The following is a 14,875-nucleotide window of genomic DNA, read 5'->3' as shown; positions in this document are numbered from 1 at the left end:
TCTGCTGGGCTATATCCAGACAGTTTAGGCAGTCGTTTTCGTTAGTACTCACCGCCTGTGTGAAATTGGACCGTAACAAGCCCCCAGGCCAGGGGTGCGCCGAAGAAATAGGTAAGAGAAAATAATCAGTGATGACGAGAAACCCACTTGTTGAGAAAATTTATATGCAAAAACGTCAGGAACCTGACGAAGACCGAAGAAGGTCAAAACGTTGTTCGCTTTTCTATGTAAAAGTGTTTTCTCAGCCCAAACGAGCCGTTTTTGCATATAAATGGTAAGAGAAAAGTTTCCCATGCCGGGAATCGAACCCGGGCCTCCTGGGTGAAAGCCAGGTATCCTAGCCACTAGACCACATGGGATGTCTGTAATTTTTACCAAACATATTGATTATAAAATGATATAGAACACTCAAACACATTTTCTCAAAGTTTAGATATATATATTTTAATGCACAAAGAATGCCAGATAGACTTCTATATAGTAGAATAAAATATTTCGATAAGAGTTGGAGAAAAAAAGAGCTGTTATATGAACTAAACTGGTATTGCATACATGATAGAGTCCTAAACACCTCTCCCCGATTAATTTATACATTAGATCATTAAGTTAAAATTAAGTATTAAAAATCAATAAAATTAGCAATATATATATATATATATACAAGTGCTAAAATAAAACAGGTCACCTGTGTTCCAGACTTAAATAATCTAAAAGTACAATATACATAGACATTGCCCTGAAAAGGGCCTGTGTTATTTTCATCATTCTGGCTCTCATATATTAACTTTATACTAACAAGTCCACTTTAACAAGAAAGGAGGAAGAGGTCTGGTGTACCTGACCCTCCCGGGTATACAAATTTATATACCCAAACACCAGAGAGTTTGTTTGTTTGTTTGCTTTGGAATTTCGCACAAAGCTACTCGAGGGCTATCTGTGCTAGCCGTCCCTAATTTAGCAGTGTAAGACGAGAGCGAAGGCAGCTAGTCATCACCACCCACCGCCAACTCTTGGGCTACTCTTTTACCAACGAATAGTGGGATTGACCGTCACATTATAACTGCCCCCACGGCTGAAATAGCGAACATGTTTGGTGAAACTGGGATTCGAACCCGCGACCCTCGTATTGAGAGAGAGAGAGAATGAAGTCATGAATTATAATATATGTGTGATAAATTACTCTACGGGTTAACTAACGTTAATGGACCTAAAAAGGTTAGAAGATTCAATGAAGGCATTCACAACAAAACAACTGTTTTACTAATGGTTTACGTAATTAGCGTTTCGATCACCGTTGTTGCATCTCACCCAATCTTGTGAGATACTGAGTGAAATGCGTCGTCGTCGACATAGAGGGCACACTGTAAAGAACCGAAGAAAAATTGTAGGATTTAAAAATACAGCTTAATGCTGATGTTAAATGTAAAAAAAAAAAAAAAGTACAATGTTAATTTTATTTTAATTTCGACATTTCGATTTTTACATCTTTATGAAGTGTTGCATTTGTTATAGAATTTCGTGCTCAAGGTTTTGGCCTATTACCAGCTTTGCAAACTTGCAACACGCAAAATCAGAGACACAAATAAATTGAAATGCTACCCGGTAAGTATTATTAAACAACAAGGTTGTTCCACAAGACGAGATGAATGTGTGTACTTTGTTAGAACAACAAAAGTTATTGTTGGAGGGGTAATAGTTTCTAAATTAAATGGCGTAAAAATAAGGTATAAACAATTAGATAACTGCAAAAAGGGAATTATGTTGTTAGTCATGTATTGTAAAAACAAACAAAAGAATTTATACGTAACACAGTAAAATGTGTAATTACGAAACAGACGAAGAATAAAATCTCAACTAAAACTAAGTTGTTATTTTTAAAGTTGCTAGTCAATAATGTTAAGCATAAAATACAAATACCTGAATCTACAAGTCATGTTTTTTGTGTTTAATATGAGTTCTATCAGAAGTATCGCTAAGTGTTTTAAAGATTCGGGGCTTGAACCTATAGGCGCAGGAATTTTGGGCCTTTCAGTATCATATCATCATGGTTTTCTATTCTGATTTTTCAAGACACCAACCGGGAATTGGGAAACTATCATACACGATCGCGAGACGAGAGCCTCATGTGCCAGCGCCTAACGACGCCTTTGAATTCTTTCTCTCTCGGTGTTTGGGTAAGATATGTTCATACCCTGGAGGGTCAGGTACTCTTTGACCTCTCCTCCTCCCCGTACTTATGGTCTTGCAGTATTGAAATTTGTAATTATTGAACTGAATATTATTCTGATCCTTTTCAGGGCAATGTCCATGTATTGTGGTACATATATATTTATTATTCTACTCTATCAGCAGAATGTCAAGTTTGTTGGTAGCACTTTTTCCTTTTATAAAATTAATTTTAATAATTTTTGTTTATTTATTTGTATTCATTTATTTCTTTTATGTTTAAAATATAAGTTGACTGGGGAGATATTTAGGACTAACTTCATCATGTATGAGGTACCTATCTAGTTCGCATAGTAGTTCGTTTTTATCCAATTTTTTATCGAAGTACGTTGTTGTACTTTGTAGGAGTCTATCTGGTACGGTTGGTATGTTCGAATATTTGTATACGAAATGAGATGATGTAGTTCTTGGAACTCTGTATGCAGTTGTGAGGAGTGTGTTTTGGATTGTTTGTAGTTTAGTTTTAATTATTTTATTGCTTACAGTTATCCATGCTGGAGCTGCATAATCTGTTTCTGGTCTAATACATGTTTTATAGATTTTTAGTATATTGTCTGTAGATGCTCCACTGTTTTTACCAGTTAGACTCCTAGCATAGTTAGTTCTTCGCCAGACTTTATTTTTAATTTCGTTCACATGGTTAATCCAAGTTAATTTTGAATCATAGGTTAGACCTAGAAATTTTGCCGATGGAGCAGTCTGAAGTAGTGTGCCATTCATATATAATTCTGGCTGTTGTTTTTTGTGTTTTGTCAATTTCGTAAAGACTACGAGTTGTGTTTTTGCTGTGTTTATTTTTATTCTATATTTTTGACAGTATTCACTTATTCTATTCAGTTGCGGTTGTATGTTGGTGGCTGCTATCGTGGGTGTTGTGGCACTTTTCCAGATTGCTACATCATCTGCGAACTGTGAAGAGAATCCATGATTTGGATCCTTCAGTGGCATATTGTTTACATACATGATGCAGTGTATAGGGCTAACCACCACTTCCTGAGGGACGCCAGCTTCTGGAGTAAAATACTCAGAAAAGGTACCCTCAACATTCCCTGTACACTTTCTATTTTCCAAAAAGTTAGATAACCAGCGAATAATTCCACGCGGTAGTCCCATTTCATTCATTTGGAACCTTAGACCATAGTGCCATACGGTGTCGAATGCTTTCTCGATATCAAGGAAGCAAGCGACAGTACATTCTTTATTATTGAAGCTGTTTATTTCTGTTTCAGTTAATCTAATTAAATGATCTGTCGTTTGTCTAAATTTTCTGAATCCATTTTGTTCTTTTGGTAATTTTGATGTTATCTCCAAGAATCTGGAGATTCCATTACTGATTATTATTTCAAGAATTTTGCATACACAGCTGGTCAGGCTGATTGGTCGGTAGCTATGAGGTTTATTTGCTGGCTTTCCTTCCTTATGGAACATTAATATATTTGCGAGCTTCCAAGAAACTGGGATGTATCCTGAGGACAGAGATAGATTAAGAAGTGCTTTTAGATGATCAAACAATTTCGGAGTGCCCTTTTTTAGAAGGATAGCTTGTATTTCATCTTCACCTGGAGATTTGCTTTTTTTGTGTGTTTTTTATTGCTTCAAGTCGTTCTTGAAGGGATATTTCATTTGTTAGTAACTTGTTTTCATAATTTGTGACAGGTCTTGTATTTGTCTCAGTAATGTTTATTGGAAAAATTGGTTCAAATAGTTTTTTATTGTTTAATATATGGTTGGTGACTTTATTGTAGAAATATGTATCCATATCTGGATCAGTATGAGTTTTAAATGTATTTTGAAGTTGATCTTTGAAAGCTTCGGCTTACTGTCTGTGTTTTCATTGATAAGTCTTTTAAGGTGTGTCCAGAAAATTTTTCGGGTCAGTTTTATCATTTAGTTTTGAGCAGTAATTGTTCCATTTATTTTGTTTTTGTTGTTTTATTTGTGTTCTGATGTGATTTCTAATGTTATTTGCGTTTTTGTTTCTCTGTCTCTTGTTATCATATACTGTCTTCTTAATTGTCTTCGTGTTTTGATTAGGTTGTTTATTTCTGTGGTGGGTTTCCATGTGTTGTTTGTTGTTTTATGGTGTTTTGGTATTGTTATCTTGGCTGCTTTCTGAAGGCACTCCGTTATTGTTTGACAATAATTATCCATTTCAGTATGGGTTTTAAGTTCTTTTATAACTTTATTAGGTTGTCTAATTCCTGTTTGTAATTTTGCCAAATTACTTTACTGTAATTAAATTTATTTTCCTGTAGGTTATATTGTTATGGGGGTCGAGATCGTAGATGCAATATATTAGTAGGTGATCACTATCAACATCTTTTCCCACCTGGAATTTTATTAGTTTTTAGCTCAGATTATATGTGCAAATGCACAGGTCTAGTATGTCACTGGAGTTAGTGGCATACGCTATGTGTGTAGGGGTGGCACCGTTTAATAGGACTATATTGTTATCATCTATGCACTGTAAGAGACTTCTTCCATTGTTGTTTGTGCTCCTGTATCCAAAGTTGACATTTTTACTGTTTAGGTCTCCTATAACTATAGAGTTATGGTTGTGGGAAAAGATGTTGTTGAGTGATGTTATGTCTAGTTGTTTATTAGGTGAGCAGTAAATTCCTGCTATAGTTACTTTTGTTTTGTTTCTTTGCAGGATATCTACAGTAACATGTTCGTTACAATCTAATTTTTCTAACTGATAATTCCATTTGGTAGAGCAGCATAATGCCTCTCTTTTCATCATTGTTGTTTATTCTGTCTTTCCTTAAGAATTTGACTGCCTCTGCATTTCGTATTCTTGTTTGTTTTGAATTTCGCTCAAAACTACTCGAAGGCTATCCGCGCTAACCGTCCCTAATTTAGTAGTGTAAGACCAGAGGGAAAGCAGCTTGTCATCACTATCCACCGCCAACTCTTGGGCTATTCTTTTACCAACCAATAGTGGGATTGAACGTAACATTATAATGCCCTCACGGCTGAAATAGCGAACATGTTTGGTGCAACTGGGATTCGAACCCGCGACCCTCGGATTACGAGTCGAACGCCTTAACGCGCTTGGCCATGCCGGGCCCGTTTTCGTATTCTAACCAGCTCTTCATATATTAAAAGATTCAGATATGTTGTAAATATAAAACGTGGCACTGGTTCAATTTTTTATTGTTACCATTATGTTAGTTTGATAAAAAAAAAAAGTAAAACTGAGCATTAGGTATTTTATTTGTAAAATAATAGTCAGTAATAAATAATAATAATAATAAGTAATAGTACGTAATAAATAATAATAATAATAAGTAATAGTACGTAATAAATAATAATAATAAGTAATAGTACATAATAAAGTAATAATGAGCATTAATTACTGCTTTTTCTCAGTTAAAATTTTTAATGCAACGCGTATGCTACAAGATGGCACGGCTCGGTATGGCCAGGTGGGTTAAGACGTTCGAATCGTAATCTTAGGGTCGCGGGTTCGAATATCTGTCGCGCCAAACATGCTCGCCCTTTCAGTTGTGGGAACGTTATAAATGTGGCGGTCAATCCCACTATGCGTTGATAAAAGAGTAGCCCAAGAGTTGGCGGTCGGTAGTGATGACTAGCTGCCTTCTGTCTAGTCTTGCACTGCTAAATTAGGGACGGCTAGCGGAGATAGCCCTCGTGTAGCTTAGCGCTAAATTAAAACAAAACAAAACGCGATAGCACAATGTATTTTTCACAATATGACGACTAGCTTCGTTTTCAACTTTACTTTTTTACTTGCAAAAGTATTTCATACAAACAACACTTAACCTGCGTGTAATTTTCTTTAAATATGAACATTTTACTAAATACAGTTGGTATGTGCTTCCTTAACGTATTTACCTATAAAATACACGTGCGCAACTCATTCAAAACCATACGCTTATCACTTTGTGAACGCGCATTCAGACGTTTCTGCATGATTAGCTAAGTTCACCTTCATTATAACTTTACATTAATTTTCTTTTACAAAAAAATAGCTTCGGTTCGTTTGATAGACAGCTACAAACATCTTCCAGATACTTGTTTTTAATACGAGTTTTAATCTTCGTTTCTGTGACCTTCTTTCTCTATTTCAAGTCGTAAAATCAAGCGTTCATAAATGTTTCATACAATGTACACATATAACAAATGCCATTACGATACTTTATTGTTTACATTACGTCTTATTTTATTAAACAAAGTTTTATTAATTTACGTTAGGTCTACGTATTTTTCTTTGTCCGACCACGTATTTTTTTATCCAAACTGACTAGAATTTATCGATTTAATACATAATAGTAGCTTAAATGTCATGCGTGAAAATCATAAATTAAGAATATTCAAGTAAAGGACATAAAAACTGTCGCAAATGTTTTGCTGATCGTAGCTAGTAAAGTAATAATAAGTTTTAAGCATAGTTGAGAAAAATTATTATATAATAAAGTAATAACGACATTTAATTATTAACCAGAACGTTGTGTAATAAAGTGAGGTGTAACCAACTTTAAGTATTGTTGTGAAAGAACAGTACATAATAAAATAATAACAAGCTTTAGGTATAAAAACATTATGTAATAATGAGTTTTAAATATTGTTGTGTAAGGACAGTACCTAATGAAATAATTATGAACTTTAAGTATTGGTGTGAAATAATAGCATGTAATATTGAGATTTAGGTATGATTGTGAAAAACAGTATGTAATAAGGTAATAACGATCGTTAATTGTTGCAATGAAAGAATATTATGTAATGAAGTAATAATAAGAGCCGTTAGTGCAACTGTTGCGCAAATGTTATTAGAGAACGTTAAACTTGTGTCGATCTCGTGAAAGAAGAGGTGCAGACGAAGATATCACCAGGGACGATTACATCATGATTCCAGGAAGTGGAACTAGAGGGCACCAAAGACATGCAGTAATGTCATCAGAGCAGGCGCGTTGCTAGGCTTCCATGGCTGGCGGCAATGACGTCAGAAACAATGACACACGTGACATGTATCAACGAGTCTAAACATGGCTAAGTTTAACATACTGATTCATTCATTCTATATTTAATTACATTTCCTGACCATTCATATGTAAATCGTCCTGAAAAAGGGTGCTTATTTAAATATTATGCAGTAAATTAAATTTACTGTTTAACTAGTTTGACTTTACGCTATCCATGTAACTTGACAAAATATTTCATTTTACACACAATACTTCATAGTTTTATCTCAGACGAATTTTATAACAGTTGTTCCCCACTGGTACAGCGGTAGGTCTAAGGATTTACAGCGCTAAAATCAGAGGTTCGATTCCCCTCGGTGTACTCAGCGGATAGTCCGAGGTGGCTTTGCTAAATAAAAACACACTACAATGTTTATAAGAATAGTCACTCTACTTCCGCATATAATTACATCATCAGTGTCTAAACTTGATTGTGTTAAAAAACATTATTTTAACGACAATCTTACAATGTTACTAAACATTTATAAATATTTCAACGAACATTTAATTACGTATGTTGTAACATGTTCAGTCTATCTAATTTCAAAACATACGAGCTGCAAACTTTCTATATACATATAACGAGTGTTTCACTAATTTTAACTTTAACATTGAGTTAATTAACTCTGTGATAAATAATTTTGCTGCATAATAGATGTGATTAATCACTATTATAGAATAATAACACTTGGCATTTTCCATAAATCTAAGAGGACTGATTTGTTTGAGCACATGTCGACAACTATAATAAGTATAATATATACACTATTGTTCACACACCCATACACAAACGAATACGGTTCTTACATAATTCTGTTTTCGCTAGTTCACAAGTGACAGTTTTTCCTAATGATTTTCGTATACTGAGATTATGTGGAAGCAGCCCTAATAAATAAAAATATTCTCCTTTATTATTTCGACCAATGGAAATACAGACTCAGAGGGAGACAGATATCTGCCTTGAATTGTTTTACTGCCTGATCAAGTAGTTCATCACTGACAAACATCTACAAACTTCTTTAACCTGCACAAATATTGTGAAAGTATCGGATTAGTTTCTAAAGTGTTCATAGCTTCTTTCAGACGATGTTTTATTACAAAAAACCCAAATATAATAACGTAATAACGAACTTTAAGTATTATTGTGAATAACAGAATATAATAACCTAATAATAATCGTTAAGTATTGTCATGAAAGAACTGTACATAATAAAGTAATAACGAACTTTAAGTATTATTGTGAATAACAGAATATAATAACCTAATAATAATCGTTAAGTATTGTCATGAAAGAACTGTACATAATAAAGTAATAACGAACTTTAAGTATTATTGTGAATAACAGAATATAATAACCTAATAATAATCGTTAAGTATTGTCATGAAAGAACTACATAATAAAGTAATAACGAGCTTTAAGTATTATTGTGAAAAACAGTGAGTACTAATAAGCTTCAAGTATTGTTGTCAAAAAAGAGTTATAAACATGTGTATAGAAACGTATACATTCCCTATTGTGACTTACACATATATATATATTTACTTGAGAATTGTTATAATGGTTTGATATTCTATACGTAGACAAAAATAGAAAAATATATAGTTTTAAACAATTGTCATTATACATTTGAAGGTAATATCACATTGTCATAAATTAAAATTTTATTGTTAAATTAAATTTAAAATATTAGATCTCAGTAGTGGTAGGGAGGCGTACAGTTACGACAGAAAGTGTTTGTACCCCTGCGTCGCGAGTAGTTTTTTCCTCATAGCTTAAAAAGAATCACGATTAGAAAAATGAAAGTATAGTATATTATAAATATTATACTAACACATAATTACATATTTTTTATGTAAATTGAACGACAATTAAACTGTTTATAAACAAATAATCAAACATAGGAAGGACAGAAAGTGTCCATGCGTCTACTTTAATGGTCAGTTGCAGGGGCGTAGATCCTGGGGGTATGGGTGTGGTACATCTCCTCTTCATTTTAGGTGGGGGTATGGTGCATACAATCATCCCCCCTAGAGTTTGTTCTGTTAAATTGTTTTATTGCGTCACAGGACCTACTAATTGTGTGTTTGTTCTTGTATTCTTACCAATTGAATTACATAATTAGGCCTAGATGCAGGCTTTTTCAGTAGCCTAAATGCACATCTTTAATATAAACGTGCTTCTAAGTTTTTCGATCTAAGCGATAGTTCGTAAGTACCAGTCAGTAGGCCAAAGTATACGTGCAAGTATTGTGGCAACAAGATTACTTTGTGACTGCATGTTTACAGCTTTCAGGTTCACGTAATCGGAGATTACCAATTTGCAAATTGAACAGTCCACATAAGTCGTTGCAAAAATCATCCCCCCCCCATCGGGTGTAAAAAATCTACGCCCCCGGTCAGTTGTGTAGCCTTTCAGGTGAATCAATTGGCGCAATCTCTCCTCATAGCCCTCCATGATCGTTTGACAGTACTCGACTGGTATTTTCTTCCATCCTTCTTTACAGAAGGCCGTCAAATCTCGCAAGTTTTTCGGATGACGCTGATGAACCCTCGTCTTCAACTCATGCCAAACGTTTTCAATTGGGTTGAGATCGGGTGACAGCGATGGCCACTCCAGAACGCTTATATGGTTCCTCTGCAACCAGGATTGCACATATTTCGATGTGTGCTTAGAGTCATTGTCGTGCTGGAAGATCCAACGACGCCCAAGCCGCAAGTTTCAAGCATCATTCTTGATATGAGTGCCTAATATATCAACGTACTCTTCTTTTTTCATGATTTCGTTGACGCGGTGAAGGCTGCTTATACCAGAAGAGCTGAAGGAACTCCATAGCATGATCGAGCGACCTCCGTGTTTAACTGTAGGGACGGTGTTCTTTGGAAGATTTCGTTCCCCCTTCTTACAAAAAATATTGCGAACATCAATGTGGCTGAAAAGCTCGATTTTAGTCTCGTCTGACCAAAGAATACTCTTCCAATAGGTAAAGAATTTGTCTACATGCTTTCTTTTATACCTCAATCGTGCTTCTAAATGAACAGGCTTTAAATATGGAGTTCTACGAAGACGGCATGCTTTGAACCCAGAAGAGCGTAACATGTTCGTAACTGTAGAGGTGCTTACTTCAACCCCAGTTTCCCTTACCAGTTTCTGTATGTCATTACCTGTTAAACGAGGATTCCTACTAACTTCTCTGAAAACCTTCCTCTTGGTTCTCTCTGGAATTTTGGTGGGGTGTGCGGAACAAAGGAGGTTAGCAGTTGATTCTGTGAACTTAAACTTAGCAATTATGCTTTGAACAGTAGATTTTGGCACATTAAGTTGTGTAGCAATACCGGAAAGAACACACGAGACTTGTATTTCACAATAATTCGGTTTTTTAAATCACTGGACAGTTGTTTCCTGTTCGCCATGATGACCAAGCATACTTAATTGCCGGAAGTAAATTTTTTGCTGGCTAAATTCCAATAATTATGAACCCAGTGTCTAGTTCTGGAATGGTATAATGTAGTTTATTCGCCAAATTAAACAAAATTTTTACGGGAATATTAGAGTTTTCACACGTTCTGAAATGTACGAACACTTTCTGCTCCTCCTATTTTTGGTTATTTGTTTATAAACAGTTTATTTATCGTTTAATTTACATAAATATTTATGTAGTTATGTGTTAGTATAATATTTCTAATATATCATATGTCTATTAGCCTAATCTTGATAATTTTTAAGTTATGAGCAAAAACTACTCGGGACGCAGGGGTACGAACACTTTCTGTTGTAGCTGTGCGTACCGGTTAACTCTATGTACACGTTGAGAATTAATACTAACGAGCAGAGAAAATTTACCTAATAATGTGATTATCTGAGATTTGCACATTTCTTTCCAGCGAAGGAGAATGATATTATAATATATGTCTCCTCAGTATAAATCAGTTTTTATGCTGAAAATCAGTTATGTAGTTTCAAAGTTACGACACTGTTACCTATGTTTATACAAGCAAAAAATAAGAATTTGGTTATCTGTCCTTTTAGCCTATATTTGCATTTATTCTTATAAAAAGTGCATAACGAGCTAAAGAAATATATACCAAACATGTACAATAAACTAATATGTAAAAACCACAAAGACATATATATGTGAATGCATGCTACTGATTTAGTTAGTATGACAACTATTTCGAACTTTCAAAGCAAAATTGAGTTTGCACTTGGCTAGACTACGTTTTCAAAATGTGTTGCTTAGTACGGCAGTGTGGCTGGTAAATCCCCTAAACTTTTATCAATTTCTGAAATGTTGACCTTTATGAAACAACTATTTTCTAAGCAGAAGAAACAGCAAAAATATTTGATCAAGTATCAGGGTACACTTGCATAAGAAAACAAAAAGGAACAGTGAAGGATGGGATGAAGACGTTTTGACAGTGATACAGATCATATAAAACTCTAACCAGTAATGTGGCAACAAACTTGGAAGTTGAAACTGAAAACATCACACTCGCAGATAAAACAGGCAATACCAATACCAACTTTTTAACACCAAGGTGTTATTTCAAACGTTTTGGTGGTTTTGGAGCATGGGCCAGATATACAAGGATACTTTCCTTCTTGAGTCCAAATATACAAATCTGCCTTATTTGTTGAGATTGAGATGTGATTAAAATATAGAAAAGAGTTTTATTTCTTGAAATGCTGTTAAAGTACATCAGGACACTCGACTTCTATATTTGTGGTCCATATATACAACAGTACTCTTCTTGTTATGTTCCAAATGTGCAAAAATGTTTTACTTGTTATGTTGTGATCAAGATATACAACGATGCCCTGTTTTGTTAAGGTGTGATCCAGATATACAAAAATGTTCCGCTTTTTATTTTCTGATCAAGACATACAAGAATGTCCCGCTTGCTATTTTGTGATCAAGATATACTAGGATGCCCTGCATGTTATTTTGTAGTCAGGATATACAAGGATGCCCTGCATGTTATTTTGTGGTCAGGATATACAAGGATGCCCTGCATGTTACTTTGTTATTCAGATACACAAATATATCCTGCTTGTTAAGGTGTGATCCAGATATACACGGATGTTCTGCTTGTTATTTTGTGTTCAAGATATACGAGGATGTCCTATTTGTTAAGTTGTGATCCAGATATATAATGATATCCTGCTTGTTATTTTGTGATTCAAATATACAAGGATGTCCTGCTTGTTATGGTGTGAACCAATATTCAAGAATGTTTTTATTAAGTTGTGGTCAAGAAATACAAGAATACTCTTTTTGTTGAGATTTATTTAAGATAAACGAGGATGGTCTACTTGACCATTAACGTCTATCATTTAGTTGAAAGCACATCCACCTAATTACTCCCCACATACCAGTAAATTAGATCAAATGTGCCATTGTTTTGTAGTATAAATAAAACGACTAGTTAACTTGCAGTTGTGGAGGCCTGATGCATATTATGTTTATATTATTAAGTCATTATTGACTCCAGTAGCTTTGAAAAGTTCCCATACATTTTGATAATAAACACATGCTACTTATTTTACTTAAACTAGCATAAATATGCATGTTGAAAGCAATATATGATAGCTTGTTACATACAAATGTTGTCCATGCTACTTTTACTTATCTATCTAGTCATGGATATTGCTCTAAAAAAGTGATGACTACTTTGGCAGCGGTCCTACATTTGGAAGAAGACATTTGCATGACCGAAAAAAGCTTCGAAAATTTCTTAATGCATTCTTCATATCTTATGTGTCCCCCCTCCTGTGGAACATTGGTAAGTCTTTGGATTTATAATGCTGAAATCAGGGGTTAGATTCCTCTCAGTGAACACAGTAGATAGCTCTATGTGGCAACAATATATGTAAAAACATGCGCACATCTTATGCCTGTCTATAATCAACATGAATACTACAGACTCAAATAAGAAAGTGTAATAAACAGATTTTTGCTAAAGACATGCAATAAAAGGTGTCTTTAATTGCAAATAGACTGTTTATAAAATTGGAGCTTATATTTATTTTAAAATATCCAAGGCACCGCATTCCATCTATTACCTCAATATGAGGATCTTACCTCTTGTGTGTATTTTTCCCTTGTAAGATTTGGCGTTTTGGTAGAATGAGTACTGTTTTCGTTTTATGATTTTTAGAAGTTGTGCACGTTCATTACTTTTAGTATGTAAATGTCTTTTTGTCTACCCCACATAGATTTCACCACACACTCAAAAAATCAGTTGCTAGAGAACTTTCTAATCAGGACATCATTCACTAACAACATACTCTCTGATGTAGTGTTTATTAATGTTGAGTACGTTATATTAAAATTGTTTTGTAGTCTCTGTTATAAGGATACTAGTGTTTCTGGGCCAAAATAGCTGTTTCGCCTGAGAGAAATGCTTCAGTGGTGAGTAAACTGCTATAACTTATTGACTGTTACATTCTATGAAGGAGTAAGCTGCCGAAACTTGTTGACTGTTAGATCCTGTTAAGGCCTGTACTACCAGAAACTCTTCACTGTCACATCCTTTGAAAATGTTATTTCAATAAGCAGTTTTCACCTTGTGAAGCAGTTATCTGCCATTAGTTGTGGAATGTCATATTAACTGGAAATTAGTGGTCGAAAGTTTGTTTATTTGGAATTTCACACAAAGCTACTCGAGGGTTATCTGTGCTAGCCGTCCCTAATTTAGCAGTGTAAGACTAGAGGGAAGGCAGCTAGTCATCACCACCCACCGCCAACTCTTGGGCTACTCTTTTACCAACGAAAAGTGGGATTGATCGTCACATTATACGCCCCCACGGCTGGGAAAACGAGTATGTTTAGCGCGACGCGGGCCCGCGACCCTCGGATTACGAATCGCACGCCTTACGCGTTTGGCTATGCCGGGCCTAGTGGTTGAAAGACATTCAGAATAATTATTTAGAATAAAACTTAATTATTAATAATTACAGAGAATGGAATTATATAGAAAACTAAAGTATGTATTAATTAACAAGAAAAGTAATAAAAAGCTTTTGGATCCTGATATTAGTAAGCTAATTAGATCGCCGAATTACGCCATGATGAAACTTAGAGCAATGTGATACGTATTTAATTGGAAATGCATTCTAAGCGTGTGTTGTTGGATAAAGAAAAAATAATGAGAATCCAGCAATTCAATTAACAAGCAAAAATCAGAGGTCGTTAAATCGAAAGGTTGACAGAAAATTTATAAAGTGTAGGTTGCACTATCAAAATATCAATAAATGTGTCGTATCACGTCCAGAAAAGATTTCATAGTTAAGGAAATAATGAAATTGAAGCACTGAACTTTAGCCCTAAAATAGCGGATGTTTATGCAAGGAACAACATACGTACAGGACAGAGGTCAAACAGCCTGGATTCTAGGCACTTAAAAGTTACGTATAAGGACGAACAAAACTACGAGAAAACTGGGAAGAAATATATAAGTTGATGGTATGTCCCAGTGCTGAAGCAACACTTTAATGGTACGTTAGAAATAGCCATTCGAGACCAAGAAACAGAAGTTACAGTTTTAGTTTCTTTCAGGACAACGTTAAAAACCAACCAAAAGCCATAAAAAGCACAACGGAAATAACAAACAAACAAACAAACATGCTGTGGTTAATGTTTTGGTTCTATCTAGAACAATGCCGA

The 14,875-nt window shown here is 34.7% G+C and overlaps 1 non-coding gene across 1 annotated transcript; it reads right to left on the bottom strand.

The window, feature by feature from the left end:
• Nucleotides 1-287: 287 nt before the first annotated feature.
• TRNAE-UUC (transfer RNA glutamic acid (anticodon UUC)) lies at nt 288-359 on the bottom strand. The gene has a single exon. It is a non-coding gene; the product is annotated as a tRNA-Glu (tRNA).
• Between the last annotated feature and the right edge of the window lie 14,516 nt (nt 360-14,875).

The sequence above is a fragment of the Tachypleus tridentatus genome, chromosome 8, assembly GCF_004210375.1.
Source record: "Tachypleus tridentatus isolate NWPU-2018 chromosome 8, ASM421037v1, whole genome shotgun sequence".
In the NCBI taxonomy this organism is placed as follows: Eukaryota; Metazoa; Arthropoda; class Merostomata; order Xiphosura; family Limulidae; genus Tachypleus; species Tachypleus tridentatus.
The sequence above is the reverse complement of the archived record's forward strand: the minus strand, read 5'-3'. Positions and strand labels throughout refer to the sequence as shown.